The 13,650-nt window shown below is 30.2% G+C and overlaps 1 pseudogene; it reads left to right on the forward strand.

Moving 5' to 3' along the window:
- Positions 1–134: 134 nt before the first annotated feature.
- LOC133813895 (beta-fructofuranosidase, insoluble isoenzyme 1-like) lies at positions 135–7,006 on the forward strand (annotated as a pseudogene).
- Positions 7,007–13,650: the final 6,644 nt, after the last annotated feature.

Here is a 13,650-nt window from a genome sequence, read left to right on the forward strand (position 1 = left end):
CTTATTTCTGTTAATATTAACTTTATTATCAAAAAAAAAATAAGTGTATCTCTCAATCTCATTATAAATACCCTATATATCTCATCTTTCTTTCTATTTCGTTCGTTATAGAAAATTTTCTTTAGTTTTCAACAATGGCTTATTTGAAGGTTTTATCAATTTTGATTTATATTTTCAGCTGTGTCCGGCATAGTCATGGTTCACATGAGGTCTATCCAGAATACCAGTCTCTTGACATAGACGATGCCAATACTACTTATAAAACCGCTTACCATTTTCAACCAAAAAATCATTGGATTAATGGTTAGTTTTTTATTTTAATTATTACTTTTTCTATTTTCTTACTTTTTTTTTTAATTATTGAATGGTATTAACTTCACATATCCAAACATATATTTGATTATATACTGCATTGCTTATGTGGTGAACGTAAAAGTTTTATTTTCTATTCATTGAAATTATAATATATATATATTATTGTGATTATTTTTTATATATATATATACTGCCTTCGTGAAAAAATTATTTTTTATACAATGTGAATATGATTAATTGTATATAGATTTTTTTTTACGATAACTGAAAACAAAGTTAAAAAAGAATAAAAAATGAGCTACATAAAATCAATGGAACCAATTCTCTCTGTATTTTATGAGTTTATCTGTTTTTTTAATTAGTTTAAGCAATATTCTTCTTAGATGTACTTGTTACTTCGAAAATAAAGGAAATAAAAATCTCCAAAACTTTATATAATGAAAAACAGTATAATGAACAATAATAGTTGCTAAATAAAATTTGTAATAAAAAAGAAAATGCCAGCTTAAAACAAATAGAAAAAGTAAAGCAATAGGCTGAAAATAGAGAATTAATTGTAGTAAAAAAAATACACATAAAAAAGTTGAAAAATTAGTCAGGAGTGGAAGCGTGGTGGGCCCATAACCCACAGGTCCCAAGATCGTAACCTGGCTCTGATACCAATAGAAAGTGTTATACCTAACTTCTTGAATCAAGAATTGATGTACTAGAACAAAACAAACAATCTAAAGTAAAGTAAAATCACACATAGAATTTTACAAGCTTCATCTGCACTGGGAACAAATTCTAGCCGACTAGTGCTTGGATCGGGTAAGATGTAACTTTCACTAATAAATCCAATGTTAATTACAATAACCAGATAAGAAATGAAATCAACATCTTTACAATACAAAAGTTACAGATTACCCTAAAAACTTGAATAATCACTCAAGAACACTTTCCAAATCCCTTGGAACTTGTGAACCGAATCCCTCGATTCAAACACTCGAGATCCCCTCGAGCCAGCTAGTTGAAGAAAAAAAAAAGTTTGTTAAAATAAAAATAAAATATAGAGTGAAAAATAAAATAAAAGATAAATATCGATAGGTAGTTAAAGATATTTGAAATAATTAGTTAGTGTTAATTATCACTTGCAAAATCTAAGAAAAGAGTTTTAAAAATAAATAAAAAGACAAAAAAAAATCATATAATTATAGATAGGGTGAAATTTATATTATTAATTTGTAGCTGATTTTTATTTTTATGTTTGTGTGTGTGAAAGATTTAGATGATCATATTGGTCTTACTTTTTTATTTTTGACAAAATATCGTTCTTACTCTTTAAACTATTAAAAGGGATAAAGCTAATTTATATATCTTTATTAAAATGACTCTTATTACATATTAATGCTTAATTAACATCTTTTTGTAACTATCACAAAACATATATAATATTGTTTTTATATATTTATTAGGTGTACATATCATATTATGCATTGTTCTATATAGTAAAGATATACTATAGACAATGGAATTTATATTATTAATTTGTAGACTTTTTTTTGGCACAATTAATAGAGCTAAAGATTTAATTTACTAATGCCAATTTATTTATTTCTGATCTCATAAAAAAGAATAATAAACTTAAGCCCTCTGTATGTTTATCACTTTTGTAATATTTGCATATTGTTTTATATCATCCAATCTAACCGCTCTTTCATTTTTTTTTCAATCTTCATATGGGAAATGACAAATTATCTAGACCCAAATAATCTTCATTGTTTTTTATTTTTATTATTACTTTTTCTATTTTCTTACTTTTTTTAAATTATTGAATGGTATTAATTTCACATATCCAAACATATTTTGATTATATACTGCATTGCTTATATGGTGAACGTGAACGTTTTATTTTTTATTCATTGAAATTATAATATATATATTATTGTGATTATTTTATATATATATTGCCTTCGTGAAAAAATTATTTTTTATACAGTGTGATTATGATTAATAGTATATAGATTTTTTTATTACGATAACTAAAAACAAAGTTAAAAAAGAATAGAAAATGAGCTATATAAAATCAATGGAACCAATTCTCTATGTATTTTATGAGTTTAACTGTTTTTTTAATTAGTTTAAGCAATATTCTTCTTAGATGTACTTGTTACTTCGAAAATAAAGGAAATAAAAAACTCCAAAACTTTATATAATGAAAAACAGTATAATGAACAATAATAGTTGCTAAATAAAAAAGAAAATGCCAGCTTAAAACAAATAGAAAGAGTAAAGCAATAGGCTGAAAATAAAGAATTAATTGTAGTAAAAAAAATACACATAAAAAAGTTGAAAAATTAGTGAGGAGTGGAAGCATGGTGGGCCCTTAACCCACAAGTCCCAAGATCGTAACCTGGCTCTGATACCAATATAAAGTGTTATACCTAACTTCTTGAATCAAGAATTGATCTACTAGAACAAAACAAACAATCTAAAGCAAAGTAAAATCACACATAGAATTTTACAAGCTTCATCTACACTGGGAACAAATTCTAGCCGACTAGTGCTTGGATCGGGTAAGATGTAACTTTCACTAATAAATCCAATGTTAATTACAATAACCAGATAAGAAATGAAATCAACATCTTTACAATACAAAAGTTACAGATTACCCTAAAAACTTGAATAACCACTCAAGAACAGTTTCCAAATCCCTTGGAACTTGTGAACCGAATCCCTCGATTCAAACACTCGAGATCCCCTCGAGCCAGCTAGTTGAAGAAAAAAAAAAGTTTGTTAAAATAAAAATAAAATAAAGACTGAAAAATAAAATAAAAGATAAATATCGATAGGTAGTTAAAGATATTTGAAATAATTAGTTAGTGTTAATTATCACTTGCAAAATCTAAGAAAAGAGTTTTAAAAATAAATAAAAGACAAAAAAAATCATAAAATTATAGATAGGGTGAAATTTATATTATTAATTTGTAGCTGATTTTTATTTTTATGTTTGTGTGTGTGAAAGATTTAGATGATCATATTGGTCTTACTTTTTTTTTTTGACAAAATATCGTTCTTACTCTTTAAACTATTAAAAGGGATAAATCTAATTTATATATCTTTATTAAAAGGACTCTTATTACATATTAATGCTTAATTAACATCTTTTTGTAACTATCACAAAACATATTTAATATTGTTTTTATATATTTATTAGGTGTACATATCATATTATGCATTGTTCTATATAGTAAAGATATACTATAGACAATGGAATTTATATTATTAATTTGTAGACTTTTTTTTGGCACAATTAATAGAGCTAAAGATTTAATTTACTAATGCCAATTTATTTATTTCTGACCTCATAAAAGAGAATAATAAACTTAAACCCTTTGTATGTTTATCACTTTTGTATTGTTTGCACATTGTTTTATATCATCCAATCTAACCGCTCTTTCATTTTTTTTTTCAATCTTCATATGGGAAATGACAAATTATCTAGACCCAAATAATTTTCATTGTTTTTTATTTTTATTATTACTTTTTCTATTTTCTTACTCTTTTTTTTTAATTATTGAATGGTATTAATTTCACATATCCAAACATATTTTGATTATATACTGCATTGGTTATGTGGTGAAAGTGAAAGTTTTATTTTTTATTCATTGAAATTATAATATATATATATTATTGTGATTATTTTTTTTATTGTAAAAAAATTATACAGTGTGATTATGATCAATTGTATATATATATATATATATATTTTTTTACGATAACTGAAAACAACGTTAAAAAATAATAGAAAATGAGCTATATAAAATCAATGGAACCAATTCTCTCTGTATTTTATAAGTTTGACTGCTTTTTAATTAGTTTAAGCAATATTCTTCTTAGATGTATTTGTTAGTTAGAAAATAAATTAAATAAAGGAAATAAAAAAAACTCCAAAACTTTATATAATGAACAATAATAGTTGCTAAATAAAATTTGTAATAAAAATTAAAATGCCAGCTTAAAACAAATAGAAAAACTAAAACAATTGGTTGAAAATAGAGAATTAACTCTAGTAAAAAAAAATACGAGTTGATAAATTAGTAAGGAGTGAAAGAAAAAAAAAATTTGTTAAAATAAAATAACAAATAAATATCGATAGGTAGTTAAAGAAATTTAAAATAATTAGTTAGTGTTAATTATCACTTGTAAAATCTAAGAAAGAGTTTTAAAAATAAATAAATAACAAAAAATAGGGTGAAATTTAAATTATTAATTTGTAGCTGAGTTTTTTTTATTATTTTTTGTGTGTGAAAGATGTAGATGATCATATTGGTCTTACTTTTATCTTTTTTTTTTTTTTTTTTTGACAAAATATCGATCTTACTCTTTAAACTATTAAAAGGGATAAAGCTAATTTATATCTTTATTGAAATGACTTTTGTTACATATTAATGCTTAATTAACATCTTTTTATAACTATCACAAAACATATATAATATTATTTTTATATATTTATTAGGTGTACATATCATATTAAGAGTGAAATTTATATTATTAATTTGTAGACTTTTTTTTTTACACAACTAATAGAGCTAAAGATTTAATTTATTTATGCCAATTTATTTATTCCTGATCTCATAAAAGAGAATAATAAACTTAAACCCTTTTGAATGTTTATTACATTTGTATTAGTTGTACATTGTTTTATATCATCTAACAACTGCCTGGAAAGGCAAAGATGGTCACTGGAGAATAGTGGTGGGAGGCAAAAGATATCTTAGAGGTATGACACATTTGTATAGGAGCAAAGATTTCAAAAATTGGATCAAAGCTAAACACCCTTTGCACTCGGTCCCAAATACTGGTAATGTAGGAATGTCCTGATTTTTACCCTGTTTCGCTTTCTGCTGGCAAAACTGGTTTAGACACTTCTATGCTTGGTGGACATATAAAACATGTTTTGAAAGTTAGTCTTGATCTTACTAGATATGAATACTATACCATTGGTACTTATCTTCCTGAAAAAGATAGGTATGTACCAGATAATACCTCTATTGATGGTTAGGCTGGATTAAGATATGATTATGGCAATTTTTATGCCTCTAAAACATTTTATGATCCCCTGAAGATGAGAAGGATTTTGTGGGGTTGGGCCAATGAGTCTGATACTCGTGATGATGATGTTGCAAAAGGATGGGCTAGAATCCAGGTAAATGAATAATACCGAACTTATTCCAATTCATTAAGTATTCTCAATATTCAATATTTTGCCTTGAAGATGACTCGAACCTCCACGCTCTTTAGCAAGAGATTTTGAGTCATCTTTATTTTTATTTTTTTGTTTCTTATGTCATTATTACGATTAACTTTTTTCTTTTATGTATTCTTATAGTTGATTCCAAGGACGATTTGGCTTGATCCTAATGGAAAACAACTACTACAATGACCTATAGAAGAAATCGAATCTTTAAGGGATCAAAAGGTTGAAATGAGCAATTTGAAACTCCAAAAATGAGACTTTTCTGAGATCAAAGGAGTAACAGCTGCCCAAGTATGTCAAAAAAATTGTCATTAATTTTTTAATCAATATTTTGATAAGCCTTATATTTAGTGATATTACCATTTTTTTTTATACAGGCTGATGTAGAAGTTGTCTTCTCATTTCCAAGTTTAGAGAAAGCTGAAAATTTTGATGAAAGTTGGGATAATGCAGAAAATCTATGTGCACAAAAGGGATCCCAAGTTCAAGGTGGTATTGGACCATTTGGACTACTCACATTAGCTTCAGAAAAGCTAGAAGAATTTACTCCAGTATTTTTCAGGATATTTAAAGCACAAAAAAATAATGTAGTTCTCATGTGTTCTAATGCATCAAGGTTTGGTTTTTGAAAATCATATCTATTAATTATAACATGAGAAATTGGTGAAAATTAATTCTTTTTTAAAGTTATTTTGTACTCACCTACTTTTAATAATTTTTTGCAATATGATTTTTGTCTAAAATTTTTGAATTATTATGAGAGATCATTTTACAAATAATTATTAAAACTAGGTTAGAGTACAAAATTATTTTTAAAAAATAAGTCATTTTACCAATGTACCCTTATAATATATTATATTTATAAATTAATTATTTTAAAGAATTCTCTATGCTAATTCATTTTGTATAGGTCTTCATTATCCCCCAACTTGTATAAGCCATCATTTGCTGGATTTGTTGATGTAGATTTGAGTGATAATAAGCTTTCTCTACGAAGTTTGGTAAGTAGTTAATAATTTAGAATTAGTGAAATTGCTTTTTTTTATTAACTTAGATTTTTCACATTTTGATTATATATATATATATTGTGTGTGCGGATTGATAATTCTGTGGTGGAAAGTTTTGCAGAGAAAGGAAAAACATGCATCACACCAAGGGTTTATCCAAGTTTGGCCATTGCTGATAATGCTCATTTGTATGTGTTCAACAATGGGAGTGAGACTGTGACAGTAGAAAACCTTCATGCATAGAGTATGAAACGTCCTACAACAATGAACTAGTCCAAATCATGAGTAGTATTCTTGTTAGATTTTATTTCTAGTGTTTTGGGCTTTATTAGTTTTGGATTTTTATTTCTACTCTTTTTCAATTTTAGTTTTTTCTTTTTTTCCGTGAAAATATATTTTCTTTTTTTATTTTAGATTTAGATGATGAATAAAAAAAAATTGGACTTCGAAATAAAACTATTTATTTGTGTACCTTCTTAAATGATTATTCACCTACGAGTTCAACAATTTCATGGTAATCCTCCACATCGATCTAAAATTACTAATTTTGACTGTAAGTCTAAAATTTTGATTTTTTTTTTAAATGCACAAAAACATTCTCCGAAATAAAATTTATCTTAGTTTATCTATAATTTAAACCTTAATAAGATAAATGATTAATTCTAATTGTAGCTATTTATAGCATTAAATCCCAAAAATGATTGAACCTACCATTCTTTTTCTACATTTTTGAGCTTTAAACTCTAGAAATAAGCCTAATTAATTTCTAATATTTTTATTATACTAAAACAATCATGTTATACTTTAAATGTACAAAAACAACATGAAATTTTATTTAGAATATAAAACTATATAAACTCACATTTGAAATAGAAATTTGCAATTCTTGAGTGTTGGAGTTGTGGAAACATGTCAAGGGTGACTACGGGTGGTGGTTGCCGAAAAAAGAGGTGGGAGTGGATGAAGAGGGTTGAAGAAGATGAGAAAAATTACTAAATTAGGACTTTTGTTTTAATGTTTATTATTATTGTCTTATATTAATTAAAGAGTAAACTTGTCTATACAATTAATACAAAAGATGTCATTTTGCTAACAAGTTTTCAAAGTAGTCTATAGTGCATAATGGACACTAAAAGTTCCATTTCCACTAATTACTCTAATAATATTTATAGGCATAGCTTAGTATTACTATATCTTTCTGGGGTGTTCAAATCGCCCTTTGAATTATGGAGTTTTAAATTTTTTTATTTAATTTTTTTTCTACTATTAAAATTCATACATTATCTTTATTACAATTGTGGAAAAAAAACATATTTTTTTGTTAGTTTAAAAATTGTTTTAAAGTAGACTATTCAAACATTAACTAAAAAATAACATAAGGTTTTACTTCTTTTTTATATTGTCTATAAGTAAATGTGAACAATTGTGTTAAACGAGAGTGTAATGATCAAGTTTGGGGATACTTGATAAGTATCAGTTTTAGGATTAGATTACTTAAATTAGCCATTAAATAAATTCAGTTGAATTTTACCTATTGTTATAATGACATTTCCCATAGTACCCTTGCTTATACACATATAATTTAGGTATGACTAAATTGTGTAACTGGTAGATTCAAATAAATATTGGGTATAAAATTAATTTTTTTTAAAAGTGGCTAAAAATTGAATGACATCTCTAAAATTGGACACTTCGTGTAATTTTCACATCAAGTTTAGCCATTATCCAATGATCAACATCTTACAACTTTGATTGTAATGCACCGAGCTTCTAATAAGGTTTAGTACTCTAAATAGCATGATTGATATTGTTGTGAATTATACTATTATATAATTGAATATGCTTGATTATATGGATTAAATATGTTTAAAAACTCGTTTTTTATAATAAAAAAAAATATTTTCGTAATTTTGACTCATTGATGGTATAATTTTAAATATTATGTGATATGTGCAATGTGACCACATTATTATGTGGATACATGTTATTTTCAGCAAGAGTGGATCCTTTTGAGCAGTTATAGTGAAAAAGTCACAATGAAAAAAAATACCCAGCTCAAGTCGAGCTAGGGGTATTTTGAGAATTTTCACATTTTAAGGATAATGGTAAAATAAAATTAATGGATAGGATATTTATGCTTGATGGATATGAGTTGATAATTTAGAGGTTAGTGAGATAATTAAATTAGTGGTTTAGTGGGAGTTATAGGCAAATGACAAAAATACCCTTGTGTGTGGTTAAAGGGGTAACTAGTTTGGAAAGGCTAAAGGGTTATCTGACCACATAATTAGAGAAAAGATGACCATCAACTTTGGAGTTGGTCATTCTCACGATATCCTCTCTTTCTCTACCTCTTTCTTCTTCAAACTTAGCTTCATACAAGAATCTCTCAATCAAGGTTCAAGGCCTCATCAATTTTCTAAGTTTGATAGAAGAATGTAAGCATTTAGAAGAGGGTTAGCAACGGCTAGAATTCATCCTCATCCTAAGGAAAATCAATCTCAAAGCAAAGGTATGAACTTCCCACCATGTTCTTCATTTTAGTTGTTTTGTTTTTGAGTGGGAATTTGGGATTTAGTTTGATTTTCGAAATTTATGATCTTGAGTTGTTTAGATGGGTAAATTGAGGGTAGAAATCGGTTTAAGAACTGTTTGGTGGCTTGATTTCCCATTGAAAACCATAAATTGAGTTTGAATTCAGGATTTGGGGGAAAATGGGTGATTTTGAACCCTAAAGTTCTAATTTGAGTTTATAGTTTGGAGTTGGATGTTTAATTGGTATCTGTGAGGAAAACAGAAACTAGAAAGAAACGATTTGATTCTCATTAACTGAAAATGAATATTACAAGCTGAGTATATATATGAAGTAAATGTTTGTTATAACAGAAATTAAATTAGTTACAGAGATATAACAAACTTAGTTTAGCTATTCCTAACATCCCCCCTCAAACTTAGAGTAGGTATAGAAACCACTCTAAGTTTGTGTCTAAACAGTAGAAACCGAGTAGCAGCCAATGGTTTGGTAAAAATATCAGCATTCTGGGCAAAAGAAGGAGTATGTTTGACAATAATTTGCTTCCGAGCCACTTTTTCTCTCACAAAATAAATGTCAATTTCAATATGCTTAGTTCTAGCATGTTGAACTGGGTTGGCTGCTAAGAGGACAGTACTCAAATTGTCACACCATAAAACTGGGGGAGAAACAACAGGAAGGAATAGCTCAGAAAGAAGAGAAGTTAGCCAAGTAATTTCAGCAGTAAGATGGGCTAAGCTTCGGTACTTAGCTTCAGTACTAGATCTGGAAACTGTATGCTGTTTCTTAGAGGACCAGGATACAATATTGTTGCCAAGATAGACATAGAAACCAGAAGTTGAGCGGCGGTCGTCAGGGTCCGAGGCCCAATCAGCATCACAGAAGCCTACAAGGTCAAGAGAAGAAGGTGTCTGAAAAAATAAACCACAATCTAACGTGGCTTTAATATACCTCAGCATTCGTCGCAAAGCCTTCCAATGAGAAAGAAGAGGATTCTGCATAAACTGTGACAACCTGTTGACTGCATAAGAAATTTCAGGCCTTGTAATTGTAGCGTACTGTAATGCACCTACTAAACTTCTGTAAGCAGTAACATCCTCCACAGGATCACTGCCAGATGCTGATAATTTCTCATAGGCACATATGGGAGTTGGCAACCCATTTGCAAACTGCATTTTAGCTCTACACAGTAAATCAATCAAATGTTTTCTCTGAGACAAATATAATCCATCTGAACTATGAAGAAGTTCAATTCCAAGGAAATAACGTGCTAAACCCAGATCTTTCAGAGCAAATGAGTCATGTAATCGGCCTATAACCTGATCAATCATAGCATTAGAACTTCCAGTAACTAAAATATCATCTACATATACTAAAATGAGTAACATATATGTAGAAGTGGTGCAAATGAATAATGACTGGTCAGATTTAGCACTCCGAAAACCCAGTTGAACCAAAGTGTTTGTTAGCCTATCAAACCAAGCCCTCGGGGCTTGTTTTAAGCCATACAATGATTTATGCAGTCTACACACTTTATTTGAACTATTGGGTTGAATAAAACCAGGGGGCTGCTTCATATAAACTTCTTCATGCAATAAGCCATTTAAAAAAGCATTATTCACATCCAAGTGTCTAATTTGCCAACATTTGAACAAAGCCATAGTTAGAATCACTCTTATAGTAGTAGGCTTAACAACGGGACTAAAAGTTTCTGTAAAATCAAAACCATACCGTTGACTAAAACCTTGTGCTACTAGCCGTGCCTTGTGCCTCAAAACAGAACCATCAGGATTTTCTTTAAGTTTGAAAATCCAGCGACACCCAATTGCCTTCTTGCCAGGCGGAAGTTCAACCAAACTCCATGTGCCATTTCGAACAAGAGCTGAATACTCCTCAGTCATAGCAGACTTCCATGAAGTATCTTTTAGAGCATCAGTCACTGTTAGAGGTTCCTTGGAAGAGATCAAGACTTTTGGCTTATAAACTCCAGCCTTTGACCTTGTCACCATCCCATGAGTATTTTGAGGCTCTACAACCTGTGACGGCAGCGATGTATGTACAATTTCACCTGCAGTATTATTCTCAATAATGGGAACAGAAACAGGGGTAGGTTGAGATGTTGAGGGAATAGTAGGTGTAGAATCAGTAGGCAACGAAGGAGGATTAGAGGCAGAATGTGAGGAAAACAGAAACTGGAAAGAAACGATTTGATTCTCATTAACTGAAAATGAATATTACAAGCTGAGTATATATATGAAGTAAATGTTTGTTATAACAGAAATTAAATTAGTTACAGAGATATAACAAACTTAGTTTAGCTATTCCTAACAGTATCTAAGTGAGTTATATGGAGTGTTATATTGATTTTGGTGCATAATTATGGGTATGGCACAAGATTGGGGTCGGTTTTGGGTCATTTTGGTCAATTTTTGGACTCTGAAATCGTGGGAAAACGCAGGGGACAAATCTGGTTTTTCTAGGCACAATTTGCATTTATGGGGACCTACCGCACCCAAGGATCGGCGCGACTGCGCTAGTGCCCTGGAATCCCTAGATCGACTGTGAGCGCGACTGCGCCAGGTGCCCTGAAATGACATTTTTCTGACTTTTGTTAGTTGGGTTCAAGATTCCTAGGATCTGATTTGGGGACCGTTTGGGGGCTTGGGGGACGATTCCACTGGCATGTTGAGTGGAACTAAAGGTGCCAAGAGTTAGGGTTTAACTCTTAAGCCCATAAATGGTCAAGTCAATCTTAATTCTAAGTGATAATATTTCTATTAATTATATTATTTGAGTTTTTTTTATTTGTTTGTTAAAGTTTGTCCCTTCGACATGGTTAATACTTGCATCTTGGAGATTTAGTAATATTTTTGAATGAGAGAAACTATCATAGATACAAAATCTATAGCTTTTGTAAAAAAAAGTGAAAATATGACTTCCTTAATAGCTTAATCCAAATGGTTAAATGATTGAGCGCTCATATTGTGATTCACTTCACGAATTATCATTCACAAATGACTTAGCGGGAGTTAAAGATAAAATAAAAATGAGGGGTAAAATGATAATTTACACCCAGTTCATTAGTAAGTCATCGATAGAGGATTGACAAGCGAAAATGTTTATAATTATGGATCGCGTTTTTATACGGGTAAACACATTTTATGAATCAACAGTTCAAATTCGAGTCTATAGTGGAGTAATTTGAAATTAATAAGTTGTGATGATATTTATCTGTTAAATGAAATCATAAGAACTTATTGTAGCGTGCATTCATGGATCCATGGTCCTTGTAACGACCCAAATTCGCTAATAAGGCTTAAGGGTCTTGATTAGTGTGCCGGGAGGGCATGAATGGGATTAGAGTGAATATTATTGACTTAAATGTGTGAATATGTGATTAATGATGATTATATGATAATTAATGATGTTATGTGATAATATGAAATAAACATGTGATATATGTGAGAACTACATTATTATGTGGGCAGGTTCATAGAGCGCAACTCGAGACGATCCTAGGGTCAGATAGTGGGAAAAGTCACAACGGGACTTAAGATATGACTTTGGACAAGTTAGGGGTATTTTAGGTATCGGGTAGTGATTTGGACTATCGGGTCATGAAGTTAAATATATGGAGATATATTTGAGGTTAGAATGTCTAAGTGGGAATATTGGGGAATTTTACCGTTTTGGCCTCGGGGACTGTTCCGGCACCCCGCGCCGTGGGATTAATTTAACGAGTAAGATAAAATTAGAAAGCCTTTAGAAAATTAGACCGGCATTACCATTTTCCCTACTCAGCTGGTTACTCTCACTCTCACTCTCAAGGCAGGAAAAACAAAGGAAAGGAAGCTAAGTAAGATTCAAAGAAAGACAGAGAAATCTGAGGAAGTTATTGGGAGATTAAGCTGGATTTTTGGAGGCTTAGCTCAGGACATACTCAAGAACTAAATCAAGGCTAAGGTAAGCACTTAATTTCCTTTTCTGTGATTAGAACTTCTGGGTTTTCTTGTTGGGTTATTGAGGAAGCTGTGGTTTCATATTTGAAGGCAGAATTGAGGAGGAAACTTGGGGATTTTGCTAGGTTTTGGCTTGGTGAAGTGGTTCAGCAGAAGAGGTAAGTTTCAACCCATGATTTAAAGGTTTTAATTTGGATTTGAATGGCTGATTTGGGTGTTTATAGCTTTTGAGTTTCAGAAATTTGAAAGAGGTGATTAGTGTATGTTATGCTGAGTTTTCTGTGGAATTATGTGGTTTAAGTCATGCCAAAGGAGTTGGGATTAATTGGTTATGAGTTGGGGAGCTTTGGGATGGTTTAAAGTGAGGTTTTGAGCTTTAAAGTGTTGGGTTTTCTGGGCACGAAGGGAAGGGCCGCGGCTCTGTTCTAGAGCGCTGCGACCCTAGGATGAAAAAGGGCCAAGGAGGCTCGGCCAAGGGAGGGCGCCGCGGCACCCAAAGCAAGGGCCGCGACGCGTGTCTTTGCTCAGGATAGTCTTGGTTCTGCTTTGAGGCTAGGGCCGCGGCTAAGCTTCAAGGGCCGCAGCCCTTGGTTGTGC

This window comes from Humulus lupulus, chromosome 2 (genome assembly GCF_963169125.1).
Source record: "Humulus lupulus chromosome 2, drHumLupu1.1, whole genome shotgun sequence".
Lineage (NCBI taxonomy): Eukaryota > Viridiplantae > Streptophyta > Magnoliopsida > Rosales > Cannabaceae > Humulus > Humulus lupulus.